We start from the raw sequence: 16,310 nt of genomic DNA on the forward strand, positions 1-16,310 counted from the left end.
TCCAACATTTTTTCAGCTGTAACATCGCGGTTCATTCATGTCACACTTTGTCGATTCATTCACGAGAACTAGAACAAAAACTTCCCGAACGTACTTGCCAGAATACATTTTCAATTTGAATTATGAAAGCAGCTGAGACAAGTTGCTATGCGGAACTCTCAAATTTATGATCTCATCCTTTTTACTAACATTTAAGACAGCAGCAGAACCAAGTCACCCAATGAAATGCCTGACATCTTTATAAACACTTTAGAGTGCAAAGCTAAAGTGCAAGCTTCAAACTTAAGTTAAATTATGAAATTTGAATTACATCCTGCAAGAACGATGACAAATCGTTTAATACGTTAATTTATTTGTATATTTTTTTGTAAATCATCAAAAGGTTCTTATTGTCGCAAAATATGGGTCCGAATGGGGTAAAAGCTGCAAATGCGATATGCATACATCTGTGTTCTGTCGTCTGACCTGAATACAACACAGGATTACTTTTTATCAAAATTTCAGTTTTTAACAAGAAATGACGTATCTTCCGACATGGGTATAATGCAAAATAATAACAGCTTATTTCCTTTATTTAACGCGCAGACATGTTTTGTATATATAGCAGTGATCAATTGTACTTGCTCTGAGATATAAAACAAGTAATGGTAAACGGCCGAAAACTGTCCGTTATGACAGAGAAAGAATAGTCCGAGGCACGCAGTTTTTTCGCTGACATAATGGACAGTTTGAGGCGTTATACTTACTTATAACATGTAAACACCAAGGTCCAAATCATGAATTCCATGGCGCTATTGTCAACTTATTGGACACTGTCACGTCAATTGAAATAATTCTTATCTCTTATGCAAATAAAAAAGTATGCGCTTCTATACGTACAAATAGATATAGATACTTATTTTGGTCATTATATTCCTATATTATTTTGAGTTCATAACATGTAGATAACATATCTGCAATATTTTTCCCACGGACAGGATTTATTTCATCATGAAACACGGCATGAAACAAGTGATAAAATAGCGTCATCTAATATGAATTACATTTATTTGAGTTTTTTCGCGAAACATAATGATAATAGTTTGATATATATGTTTCATAGGCCAAATAATTATATTGAATGCTTTGGCGCATGTTTTTCTAATTAATTTCGCTTAAAGAAAGTCTGTTTCGTGTCTGATGTTTATGAACATTTGATTTATATTGAATCTCCTCGTATTTCATCAGATTTGTTAGGAGCAATCCATGCATCCATGCATATCATAGATTTTCAACAGGGTTACAACCAACTGTTATTGTCCCGGTGTGCAAAACAGGGATGTAGTCAATATTTAACTTTAGACGGGCGTTACTCACAGGCGCAACGTTTTGAATTGCGCTCCTCCCTATGAACCGAATTTATATGGTTTTAAGTGTTGGAGATATTGAGATGGTCCCCCCAGAAATGTAAACAATTTCTAGTTCGTAGCTGTGCATTTCTGGCGTATTTTATTAATTATATTCTCCTATATTAAAATAAAAAGGATTTTTTTGACGATTTGGGGGGGGGGGGCGGTTGCGGTCATATCGCCCCTGGAACCGCTAGTGTAAAATATTCATTTTAATAAAAAAAAAACTACCACTGACAAGGCTGAATATGGATTGTCTAAAACAATTATTATTAATTTAGAATATGTACAAACATTCGTAAACTATATAATATTAAGGTATCTTGTTAGTTTTGACATACTTACAATGTCAGTGTACTACGCATATTAAGAGCAAGATACATGTAATGATATACCACGACTCGAACGCTATTGTTTATGTTATAGTAAGGACATAGAGTAAGAATATCACTTCATTTGTCGATCTGTCGATTTTATTGTCAATTACTGTTAAACGATATTCCTATGTTAATCCATCTGTATTCAAATTCAATAAAGTACAGATATCATGTAATAAAAATGAAGATACTAAACAGTCAGCCATTCGTGCGATTTCGGACTATACAGGACGTTGTAAAAACTCCGTGTACGGAGTAATTTCCTTCTGGGTGAATAAAAAAGTCACAGTGATACCGTTGGTTTCAGTGACACTAGAGGAGTAACATTGTCAGACCGAGAGGGCAGCGCGCAGCATTGTTATGACCAAAGGTTGAAGATTCAGTCAAGCGAACAGAGGATAATATCACGGATACATTACCTATCAAGAGTGAACCAGTCAACATGCATTAAAGTATTGATGAATTTGCTAAATGGAGATAAAATGTATGTATTTGGTAACATGAGCTGTTTTGAGATTTTTGCCCGTTCTCGTCGAAATTAAACGGAAACGACGTTACGTTCGCATACGGTTTGGCAGGTTTTTCGATAACATACAATTAAATGTCAATTTATATTCTTTGAAGGCATATAGTAGATGAAAAAAAACGCTTTTGAGATCATTTTCAATGTATTTGAATCGGTAATGCTAACGGCATGCATCACACCATAGGGCGAGGGTGAAAGAGGTTGTATTAAAAATGATTTCCCATGCTAACATGAGCTATTTTATTCCAAAATTATATTCTAACATTATATTATATTGGTTAACATTTTATCCACATAAAGGAGGATATTCCGTATAACTCGATATAGTGATGGAAATGTTTTTCAATTTTGAAGTAGTATATCTCAGATACATCGGCTAATATTTGCACTGTGTAATGAAGTAAGCCATTTAAGTCAGGAAAGTAATTAAAAGTATTGTAAGTATTGCAGGGGAAGTTTTGCAGCCAAGATGAAAGTGTACATTTTAATGTTGCCATGAGAGGCTGATTTGAAATCTGTACATAGCATGGATATTTTTTAAAGCTTATGATATGTTCCATTATATATACTGCCTGATACTATTTTGTGTATTAATTTGTAGAGTTATTTCAGAGGCTAGAGAACACCCTAAGTAACTTTCAAACAGGATTAAAAATGTCCAAACAATTTTGGTATAATTTTTAAAATTACTGCGAATAGTCCACTGTGTACCTGGGAACAACAGTTTTATGGTACGATTCCTCCGAATTTCACGTACGAATACATTCTACTTGAAGCCTCCAAGTTTCACGTGCGAATAAATTCTACTTGTTTACTCATTAACTGTTACTGTTTTTTTGCAGAATAGGATTTTGTCCAGTTTCAGTATAGCATTTCACAATGTTAACATTCACATGTGTAGATCTGATACATCTGTAAAATGGAACTCCTTTATCGGCGGCGGTGTCTATGGAGGCTATTCGTTGCCAAAAGTCCAGACGTGTAATTCCCACAATGTGCTTCTTAATCGTACTAAATATCTCTTACATTTGTCAATGTAGACGTGTTATTTGTTGTTTCTAATCGTCAGTTTTTCCGTATTGATTTGTCATTTGTCATTATAGTAGTCAAAATGTATATTTGTCAGATCTACCCTGTATAAACTCACTAAAACATAGATCGTATAACTTGCCTTTAACAATATGATGATGTAATTTAGAAAGCCGAATCATGCATATGTAAAACTGCAATCCTACAGTCGACACTCGCATTCGTAAAATGAACATTTGCAGTCCAACAAGTCCAGGTTTACAAAAGTGAATTGACAAGTTCAGAATTACAAGGATAGACGATTTCGCTATACCTTATATGGTAAATGTCACCGAAAGAAACGAAGGTGAATGGGCAGAGCTAACGAATCAGATTTTCTTTCGTTTATTTCCGTCCAATCAAGCAAGGGAGATAACATCTTCGCCTACCTCCTGTAAATTCCCGGTTGTAAGTCCGAGTACTCTCTCTTTATTTCACAATAAAAACTAAAACTAACTTTTATTTTATTTTGACGATCAATGTTCCTAAATGGGTTATAAATAACCATATTATTTAGTCAATTGCAGTTGGGTGTATCTGAGCTGGGCTCACGGACCCAGATTTATACTGCCCCTGTCAGTTTTCTTTTTTACTTATAAACCCAAGCAAGCAAAAAAAAATTCATTAATTTTATATTTACAAGTGGACCATGGGCGGGTCTTTCAGTGGGGGGGAGGGAGCTGTAGGGCCTGTGTCCCCCCCCAATTGGCCCGCAAGTAAACTTAAAGGGTTTTTTGTCAATATTACTTATTTACGCCATAATGCACCAATTCAGTCTAAAAATATTTAAAATATTCTAGGGGAAGTACCCCTAAACCCCACTTCCCACATTTTAAACATATTAATGTCATGCCCACTCGAGGGATCATGTCCAAAAAGTTGTGCCCCTAAGTAACGCCCCTCTAACGCAAGTCCCTGTTCAAAACCTGCTCCAGCAAACCCACGAAACTTTTGATGGACATCATAATGATATCCAACTAGTTTTGTCAGATGTTATACATTTACAAAAAATTGTACTATCTTAATAAGCATGTATGTTGTAAACGTGTAATTTCAATACATCATTAAAACAAAATATCCATGTGGATGGAAGTCCTCCAACCCAACTGTGTCCCCCAGTTATGAATTACTGGATCTGCCACTGTGAACCATAACAATCAAGTGGGGGGGTTTCAAGAACTAAAAAAAAGATATCGTGAGTCTTAGATTAGAAAAACAAACGCGCGATTTTTCCCCTCAAAAAGGGCTAGGGCCGCTTCACCTAAATGTGAAAAAAAGCCGTGACTGTTGAGTGAGGGTGGGATATAAAAGGTAGCAGCAAGTAATAATTTTTTATTAGCAATAAATTGACTTCATCATTAAAATACTTTATTACTTACCTATAAAATAATATTCTTTACAGTATAGTGTACGAGTTAAATGAAGTTGTTTATCCATTTTATCCATACAGTTCCAGCTACCAGGTAATAAACCTCTGGAGCATCTTAGTGAATAATTTCAACTTAATAAAAATTTATATTTTTTTCTTCGTAAATTTTAAATTATCTAATATTACTTGCAATCTTAAACATTGCACAAAGGCAAGAAAGTGTCCTCTAATGGTAGAATTTAAAATAGTGTTTATAGTAATTTAAAGCTGCACTCTCACAGATTGACAGTTTTGACAACCTTTTTTGTCCCAGACTCGGCTGATTTTGGCAGCAATGCTTTCTATACAATTAATAAGATTACTCACAATAAAACAGATCTAAATTGTTTGGAAAACTGCCGACATTTTTCATTTATTTTTTAAAACGTTACTGTAGTATCACTTTTAGCCATAAAACATCAATTTGCGAACGTAAAACTGAAAAATTGTATCTGATCTTTTGTCAGCAGTCTTATACCACTGGTATGCAGACATTTACGCAAAAATTGGCTAATTCCAAAACAAAAAATAAAAATACTTGTCAACACGGTCAATCTGTGAGAGTGCAGCTTTAAAAGAAAAATAAGACAATGGGACTTTTCATTCTTGAAGTATAATTTAATGCTAATGACTTACATTTTGTTGTGTTTGAGTCAAGTATCATTTTGCATACATCTCATTTCATGTCATATGTGCGTATTAATCACCATTATATAGACAAAACATGTTGTAATATCATATATTATTTTATTCGACATGAAATAATTTATAATCCATCGTTTTTCCAAATCATAGTCCAAAGTGTCATAATATGGATGATTCGTAATGTCCATAATAAGGTTCGCAATGTCAATGGTCCAAAGTATCCATAATTGGTTTAAATAGAGTCGAGTGATAGCGGAAATTTCCGAAAGACGTAAGGAGGAGTTAAGACATGGTTAAAGCGGAGTTATGACATGGTTAAGGCGGAGCTATCTATAAATAAAATTAAATTCATCTCGTAAACATGTTCAACTGCGAATGAAAAGTCACCACCATACAATGTACTTTATAGAACTACGAACTGAAATCTGTCTTCTGCACACCGCAATGTAAAACTCGGCATGTGACTTTCACAGAATGACGAGTGTTCAACATACACAACTTTATAAACACGACTGAATCGTCTGTTGAATAGATGCAACGAGAATAAAACTCCAATCGGTACAATAAAAAATGAAAATGTGCAGTGAAAAATGTAAACATACAACCGATGAGTTGGTGGTTGTAAAATGTAAATTGGTAAATCATCAATGTTACAAACCCAAAATACACACATACACGTCTGGACTTTTGGCGAATAGCCTCCATAGGTGTCAGGCGGTTGATTCAAAAAGAAACATAACTTTAAGGATAACCGTCCGAAATTGTTTTACAAAATTAGCTTTGTCATTTCAATAAATATGTGAGTAAAACGCAGTTTATTTCTATCACAGAGTGAGACATCTGAACTTTTATGAGTTATGTCTGTAAAGTCTTTTAGGATCATAAATGAGTTCTCGGGTCGTTATCATTCTCCTTTTAGGTGTCTAGTCTCATACGGGAACTATTGGCTTTATCTAACAAAACCATAATACAAAACAGAACAGTAGCACTGCCAAATAAAGGCAAGAGGCTGCAGCTGTAGTCGCTTATTGTATTGGTATCAATATGTTTGCACCACATACTGGCCATTTTTAAATTCGTTTTTACAATTCCTTTCCATTCACGTTGAAAAAAAAACTTTATTACATTTACGCGAGAAACGACAACTTACCATAAACGTACATACATAAGCAGTAAAAATTCATTTTAAAATGTTCGCGGACAACGCTTGCTGCATTTTTCCAATTTTCCAGAGGTCATGACCACAATATCTAAGACACAGACTGGGTGCAAATCCTAATAATTTCTCTCACGGTCTACGTTTATTGTTGCAAAGACCTTGGTGCACTATGATACCGCAGTTGTTGTTTCGGTTATGCACTTTGCTAACAGTGCCATACCCGAACACCTGATACGTTTGCCCGTAAGTTGGATACACGTGTAACAAAGTATTATCAATAGACTTAATTTGCATGTACTGCTGTATTCTTTTATATGAAGTTTGTATCAACTGGGTTACTATATTTATATGAACAAAAACGTGACTGCACATTGGATTCCATTGTTTCAAAACCATGCTTCCAAGTAACATATATTGTTGGCGTATCAGTATATATTTGATCGCTAGTCTTATGTTTAGCTTTTTTCTCATTGTACGCGATTTATATTCGGAAATAATGACAGTCGCAGTCCTCAATCGACGATGCATTTATTTTATATTCATATCTGTACATGCAAACATCTTTTCAAAAGGGGAAATATATTTTTTCTTGTATGAGAGTAAATATCATTTGATGTTAGAACAGTTTATCTTCGAGCTTTATCATTGACGATACAGATAACTGTTCAAGCGGTTAGAACAGAAGAATGAATGTACTATGATATTTATGTTAGTATATATGTTAACATATGTACAACACATGCAACAAAAGAACAAATTATACGAGTGTGATCACATTAAAAACCATATACACAAACTGATAAAATAATAATAGAATGTATTGCTACTCAATATCTGAGTTATAGGAGACTATAGTTCGTATACTGGCAACACAATATTATTTTAAAACATGAATGTTATTTGTATGAAGCTATAAACTAGTGTTACAACAATATATATATTTACATAGAAGGAATTTTGGTATCTTTGAATGGATGTTGCTTACTAATAACTGTTATGTAAATTGAAGTACAACTTAATTAAACATGAAAATATTGTAGTTTGTATTGAAATCCAATGTCAAATACTTATGTGAAAAAATACAGAAACAAGCTCAGTAGCAAAATGTTGTTGTTTTTTGTTGTTTTTTTGTCTAGTTTTCACAATTTTTTTTATTGCACATACATGTAAAACCCTTTCAAATGATTCCAAAATAATATGTGGTCAACAGGCTTCAACACTTCCCATATTTGAGGACGGGCTACCGTAAGCCTAAGGTATAGAATCATGATTTGTATGTCAGTCAATGAAAGTTTTTAAAGGTTTCTATCAAACTTTTGCCACAGTATGTAGCTGAATACACAACTTGAATGCTAAGCGCTTTTTAACCTTTAGAAATTATATGATAATAAGTTCATGATATGTTTTAAATTGCATATCGTTCCACATCATCTTCCCTTCGACCATGAAGATACACGGTCTTGGGGGTGATACGGGGTCCGATATGACATTTGCCATACAATAATCTGTAAATATTGGAAATATATTGTTTTTCTAAATATGAACATATATGCCACATCTATTACTTCGAAACAATTACCACATATCGCATATATGCATATCGATATGTCAGTACTAAGCAAACTTTTCTTTAAGTTCTTTCTTTGTACGTTTTTCAAAATATGAAACTATGATAAAACGATCATTTATATTTTTAATCAGTGTGGAATGATCTGTGTCATGAATTCAGCTTTTAAGACAAAAAAGGCACAATGTCATATAGTTTCTTTCCTGAGTACTAATTAAATTTGATTTTTATAAATGAATTGTAAATGTTTATCAACATGTTCTTATAAGTAAACACGTTAGGCAAGCTCATTCCACTGAAATTTCCTGTGCTCATTGACGAAATGATTACAATTTAAAACCAGATAAGAAAGTATAGCCGCCATAAATGTACCGTCCACTTGTCACCATTACGGTATCCCCGACCTGCAACGAGAGAATGACAGTACCCGTGACTGTCTCAAATTGACCGTCTCTGTCCTCGACAACGAGGGTCACTATGTGACTGTCGTTCTTTTTTATTCTGACATTAGCGTAGGTCGTCGACGTGGATAGGATCATCATGACAGAAGTTGAGAACACGTATAGACCATCGACCGGGGCGATGAACACGCCTGTCCCCGGGTTGTAGCCTCCACCCACGTCTGTGACAACATTGTTGTATACGATCGTTTTAGGGGAGAATGATGTTCCTAAATCGGACGAAAGAGTGGCGAAGAAGGCAACGGGAGAGTGGTGCATATTCGCTGAAATCATGCAAAATAACAAACAAACTGTTTTGCACTATTCAATGTGAACAAGCAATATAAAAGCGTGCACCCCTGTTTATTCTGAACTGAAAGTCTTGTCCCAGTGTATTCATCAGTTTTGCATAATATTGTTATTGTTGCATAACTTGTATTTTTAACCATATCTTGACATTACTAGTTTACTTTAAGATTTAAAAAAACAGTGGACGAATCACAGCCATTACATTGTGGATCCGCTAATGAGAAAAACATATATTGGATAAATGGCCGTTGATATTAGCGGTTTTACAACAGCAAATAAAACAAAAACATTAAGAGCCAGAGTGATTGAATGCAGGAACAATTACGGGGGATATACACATTATTAATGTTTAAAAAAATAAGAATACGACTTTATTAAGAATATGAAATAAAAATATGGCTTTGTAGTCGTGTGATATTCTTTTGATATTGTTAACCTTTCGTTGTTTTACATTATTTTTGTTGATTTTGTTTGGGATTTGTACGATTCCAGTGGTTGGTTATACATAGTGGTTAAACGCCGAAACGAGCTATATTGTGACCTTTACACCACTATACTGATTAAATCGATAAAGTGCATTATTCATAGCAATAAACTTCATTAAAATTTGTAATTAGCGATTGTTCTTGATTTATTCTTTCATATTAAAAAATGTTTTTTTAAATACATTCAAAATTATATACCTAGTCGCATGACTTTTTTGCCGAGTATTTAAATGTATAAATTACACTTATACGCGCTGATTTGTACCTTGGTTCTACAATAAATTTGGTAGCAAACTAATCTTAGGTACCTGTAATATTCCTGGACAAAGCGTCCAGACTAGATTTCGTAGAATTTTCAAACTTTTCTAAATCAGTTTGTAAGATATAGTATTTTTCTTCCAAAGCTTGAATACCCTTCTTTGTCATCTCTATTTCAGTATCGTGTTTCTTTTCTTGATCTTGTATTTTCTTTGTCGAAGTGTCCACCTCAGTTTTAACGTTCATTAGCCCCTTTTCCAGCTCTTCCAGTTTACCGAGGAGCTCCTCCATCTTGACCTCAGTTCTCACCATTTTCTCTAGCATTTTTTCCTCGTAGTCGAACCGACTGTAACAACGCGGTTCATTTATTTCACACAGTGATGATTTAATCACGAGAATTATGAACAATTCCCTAATTTGCTTGCTAGAATACATGTTAAAGAGAATTTTAATGAATTTGAATAACGGAAGTAGCTGAGACAAGTCGTAATGAAATCCTCAAATTTCTGATCTCAACATATTTATAAACACTTAGACAGCAGCAGACACAATACTTATATGAAAACCTACAGAAACAAGATCAGTAACCGATAGTTTAAACATAAACAAGTCGCCTAATGAAATGCCCAACATCTTTATAAACACTTGAGAATAAAAAAAATAAATAAAGTACCAGCTTCACACTTAAGTTAAAATGTCAATATCAGCCATGTGATACTATGAAATAAGGAACAATGCTACTGTTTACAATCAATTTAAATCAACGAACTTTTTATTTATTAAGGTTCGATAATAAAGGGTTCAAGTTCATTTCTTAAGAAATATTAAATAGTGTTATCCAGTTATAGATGCAATGATGAAACTCGAATTTTAACCTTTAAGAAGGATTGCACACCTTTAATACGTTGTTTTATTTGTATCAACTATTTGTAAACTATAAAAAATGTTATTTGTGACGCAACATATAATGTTATTGGTGCAAATGCGATAAACACATATCTGTGTTCTATTGAATGTCCTAAATACAACACAGATTGTGTTTTCATTTTTACCAAGAAATGACGAATTTTTCCGACATTGGTTTAATAATAACTTTCGTGTTGGAAATGAATTAAGTCTTTTAAAAACTAATCGAAGAATAATAGACATTACCAAAATACACAAACAAACGTCAGCTGGTCTTCTCCATCAGGTAACGTAATTGTAGACTTCTTAATTGAATGGATATTTGTATGTGTCAAAAAGAACGAATAAAATTTATATCTTCACTGGCAAATAACTGACAGATATCGGGGTGTTTTCGTAATATTAAAATCACATCATAACGGAATAAAAACTCACTGAATTTTTTTTTCCTGATGTCCTTTGACGCATGTTAAGAACTAGCTTTAAAGTTTTATATTGATGTTTAATTTAAACACAAAAGAAAATGAAAAGAAACAAAACAACAAAAGTGGTTTTACATGTTTCCAGACCGTAAAAATGTGAACCATTCTGATTTTGGACATTAGTGTGTAATAATGGCTTCCTTTTCATTATCAATTCCAATCTATTGAAGTTTACTACATAACCCAAAAAGTATACTGTCATTCCAGTATACAATGGGTATCTGGAAGAACAACCAAACACTCATTCTGTGACAATATGGGTCGTGTGGTGTATCACAACACTAATGAACATGAGATTGTACTTATTCCAGTAGAACCAGGAAAATAACGTAGGGGTCATATTGCTTAAGCCAGCAAAGCAGTATTTGTTACTATACAATGCTAGCAGAACACATGCTCTCATTCTTAATTGATTCGACAGTTAAACAACCATCCATTATAATTGATGACAAGAAAAAGTTAAAAGGTCAAATTTCTTTCATTTTTTGCATTGATTTTAGCCGAAAGAGACAAATAGATGCTTTACTTTTATAAGTTGAAAATAATTTGTGTTGTGACGTTTGAAATGGGTTTAAATTTCGGCCATAAATTGGTAAGGAGAAAATCGTTGGTTTGAGTGAAAATTTCCTTGATTGTTTTTATCTCTCTAGATGGAATAAATGCTGAACGTTTTGTATCATTTGTTGGCATGGCCCTTTAAACACATTTTCCCAGGGGTTCCATTCGTTCCACTCTAATAAATAAGCCCTGATTTTGAGTTCATAACATGTAAATAACATACCTGCCATATCTTTCCCACGAACATAATTTATTTCATCATGAAACACGGCATGGAACAAGTGATAAAACTGCCAAAGTCGCGTCATCTGATATACGTAACATTTATTTAAAGTAATTTCTCTGGGAACATAATGCCATACATTTGATATATACATTAGACAGGCCAAATCTTATCTTGATTGCTTTGGCGCATGTTTTTCTTTTTAAATTCGCTCAAAGAAAGTCTGTTTCGTGTCTGATATATTACACTTTGTTTTATCTTGAATCTCCTCGTATTTCATCAGGCTTCATAGGAACGATCCGTGCATATCATAGTTTTCAACAGGGTTACTGCGAACGGATATTGTCCTATAAAGCAAACAGCAATATTTCTGGCTCTTTTGTTTCTTAAATTGACTGCACTTAATTATTCGGATGTGCAAAACAGGGGTGGCGTCAGCATTCAACGTTAGAGGGGGCGTAACTTATGAGAGTAACATTTTGACTGGGGCCCTCCCTAAGAACCGAGCTTTATTTGGTTTAACGCAGGGGGAAATTGGGGTATTCCCCCAAGAAATGGTAGCAATTTATAGTCCGATATGGTGCATTTTGGGCATTTTTTATTTCTTTTATTCTCCTATATTGAAAAAAGCAAACTTTGACGATTTTAGTGGTGCGGGGCACAGGGTGCGGTCTCATCTTCCTGGATCAACTAGTGCAAAATATTCATTTTAATAAGAAATTTAACTACACCCAATCAGGCTGAATATGTATTATCTAAAACATTTCTTTGTTTCAGTATATATACATAGAAGCAAATGATTGTGCAATAAGTCGGAAACACATTTAGGGGTCTTGTTAGTTTTGACATACTTATTCAATATTTGCCAATGTACTACGCATATTAAAATCAATATACCGCTAATTGAACGCTATTGTTTAAATTGTAATAGTAGGGGGACAAAGAGTAAGAATATCACTTTATTTGTATCTGACGATTTTGATGTTAATTACTGTAAACTTATAAAAGCGACTCTACTATGTTAATCTATCTGTATTCAAATTCAATGAATTACAGAAATCATGTAGAAAATGAAGATATAAATGTTTGTAAATATATCATAGAAGCATTTATTATACGTAACTCAATTATTGATAATACAACTCAGTATATTAGTTATGATAATATATCTGACTCAATGTGAACGAGTAACCATGAATGCTTAAGACATTGACTTTCATTTTCATAAATTAATTTATGAGATTTTTATATGTTTAAATACGTGACATGCATTCATGTAAAACTATATGTATTACGACGTCTGCTATGTTCGTATTGAGAGCAATCCACGGGGTCAATGACGGTTTTGTGCCATTCAGAGAGATCTTTAGGCGTCTTAGGAACAATAACGGTGTATGAATATATCTTATGGTCGTTCGTGAGCGTTTATAAACGTCTTTCTGGCCATATAATACTGTTAAAGCAAGTGCTGTGTTTAACTTTACATGGACATGTCTTTTAAACTCTTGGAAATAGAATACTGTTCTTTTTTTAATCATTGTAGTTTGTGCTTCCAATGTTTCTTCATTTTAGAATGTAATGACCAGAAACCAGCCAATCTCGGCGATTACAGGCGACACAGGAGGTTGTAAATAGTTTATCTAGAAGATACTTAACTCATACAAGTCGTTCTTGCGATTTTAGACGATACGGGATTTTTAAAATCTCCGTGCACGGAATTATTTCTGACTGAGTGAATAAAACAAAGAATAGCACGCTGCCAAACAGCGAACAGATAATAATAACTTACCTATGAAGGAGTAAGCCAGTCAACATGCATTGTAATATTGCTGAATTGGCTAAATGGAGATATAATGGAGATATAATGTATGCATTTAGTATTGTGTTTTGATATTTTTGCCCGTTCTCAATTCGAAATTAAACCGAAACGACGTTACGTTTTCAAACGTTTTTTTCTGATCACATGCAATTAAATGTCGTTTTATATTGCTTTTAAGGTATCTATAAAAAAGAAGAAATCAATTCGGTTTTGAGCTCATATCAAAAGAATCGGTAATTCCCCACGTCATTCAACACACCAAGGCGCTAGGGTTAGAAACATTATACTTTAGAAATATTTCCTATGCTAAATTGATCCATTTTTCGCAAGGTGTATGTTCTAACATATTGGTAAATAAGAAGAAATTTCGTATAACTAATGATGACAAGGTCATTCAATTTTGAAGAAGTATATCTCATATACATCGGCAATATTTGCACTGTGTAATAAATTATACCATTGTAGTTATTAAGTTAATCAAACAAATATTGTAAGTACAGCAGCGGAAGGTTGGCACAATGACAATGTCTTTTGTCATGTTGCCAGGAGAGGCAGATTGAAATATGTACATGGTATGGAGAATAATTTAAATTTTATGATACGTTCCATTAGATATGCTGATGAATAATATATGCACTAAAATGGATTTTTCAAAGTAATTATTCCGGTGGCAAGGAAACAGCCTGTATAAATTTCCAAAATGGGTACGAAAAATACATTACAATATTTGTCTGATTGGTTCGAATCGTCCGCAACATATCTTGGTATAAAATGTCTATAGGTTTATTACACTCAGTATCATATTGTTACTTTTTATTTTTGAAAAGGTGTATTAACACTGAGGACAACAAAAATGGCTTTGTCGATTCAATCAATATGTGAGTAATGCGCAGTATATTTCTATTATAGAGTGAGCTTTTAGTAACCAATAGCTCGTTCGCGCATATGACATGTTGCAGGCCGGCCATTCACTCATAAACGCATGTTAATGTATTTTTTTTAAATTGTCATGCTTTTAATTGCACAAATATGCAGTTTCAACATCTTCACTCAAGGTTCAAGAAAAGTGCAAAATTAACTGTGATTGTTTTTTTACATTGAAATTTGTTTATTTACATGTTGCTCGACTCTTTGGCAGACGTCTCCACCATTTCAAATCTACTGCAACATTGGCAACGCACATGATAACGAGCGAAGTGGCAGTTCAACTTTTACAACAGCGATGGAAGAATGCGAGTATACATATATCGAGATCGAAATTTGAACGATGCGTGTGTATTTGAGCGAGAAACATATGGTAGCGGTTCAGTGATGATGTTTGCCGAACTGACGTTACACACACATACATACTTGGTACTTGACCAAGAGAACCTCAGCGCTGCTAGATATGTGTTTTGATCCCTGTTGCAATTCTGCACCTACGACTATATATACTCCTTTAGACTCCCACAAACCTTGTTTGGTGGGGGTATTAAAAATATTACTCTACTAGTTTGATAGTTTATTAAAATATTTCCAAAAAATAATGAATTGCAACTCAATAATGCGTTATAGTAGACTACAGTTAATCAACTTGTACCCAAATGCTATAAATGCATATATGAAGTAACGTTAATATATCACCCTTTCGACATGATACAACAACAGTCCAGGACAGGATACTCGGTGACCGTATATTTTTCCACAGTTGGTCGCTAATCTTTATATTGTACCAAGATGGCGTCTCAAATAGTGTTGATGTCTTGAACTATGTAAACAAGTTGTCGACGTGAATTATACGTTATGGGGTAAGTATGTGACGCGATATGGAACATACGGATAATTTCGGATATGTTTCCTATGCCCTTTATATCCTACTTACCCCATATATTTTAATATAATCATTACAATATATACATTTTCACAGTAGCAAGCTAGAAACGACGTAGTTTGGCATAAACATAGATTTAAACATTGAAATTATAACGCATAATGTGTACTTAAGATTAATTGGATGTAAATGATCTACCGTATAAGATATTGCTACGTACTTTCTAAACATATGCGCGTTTTTGACTGTATTGATATAAATCTTTTTTTGCAGCGTTTAATCACACCCTAAACATGATCAATCGAAAATCACATAATCTATCATTCACTGAAAATATGTACATGCCAAATTGTTTCATAACGTCATATTTGTAACGTAATTTGTATTTAAACTAGGTATTAAAATACAATATAGAAATGTTAATGTCATCTTTTTTTGTCCGTCTAAATGCTTTATTTTGAATAACATTTGAAATCCGTCAACTCTTTCATGGATCATTGTCTTGGCACCGTAATTTTGGTAAATTCAAAGTTGAAAAGTGGGGAAAACTTCGTCAAAAATTAGTTGTTTGTAACCAAAGTAAATCATTTTGGTGTTAAACATTTGTATTTAAATCGCTTATTTAGTCAGCATCCTTTCAAGAGTTAATGTTCGGACACGGATTTTTTGGCAAATTCTTAAAGAGTGCGTGAATAATTACTAGTGTGTCACCAACGTCAAAGTTGACCTGTATTTTATGGTGTTAAACAAACGTGTACTGAAAAGTATTGAAATCCGTAGGCTCTATCACCCGTTATCGTCCGTACAAAACCGACCGACTAACCGACACGCCCACTATATATGGAATATAATAAAATATTAACCTACCAGTTTAAGAGTTTA

This window comes from Mya arenaria, chromosome 17, assembly GCF_026914265.1.
Source record: "Mya arenaria isolate MELC-2E11 chromosome 17, ASM2691426v1".
Classification (NCBI taxonomy): Eukaryota; Metazoa; Mollusca; class Bivalvia; order Myida; family Myidae; genus Mya; species Mya arenaria.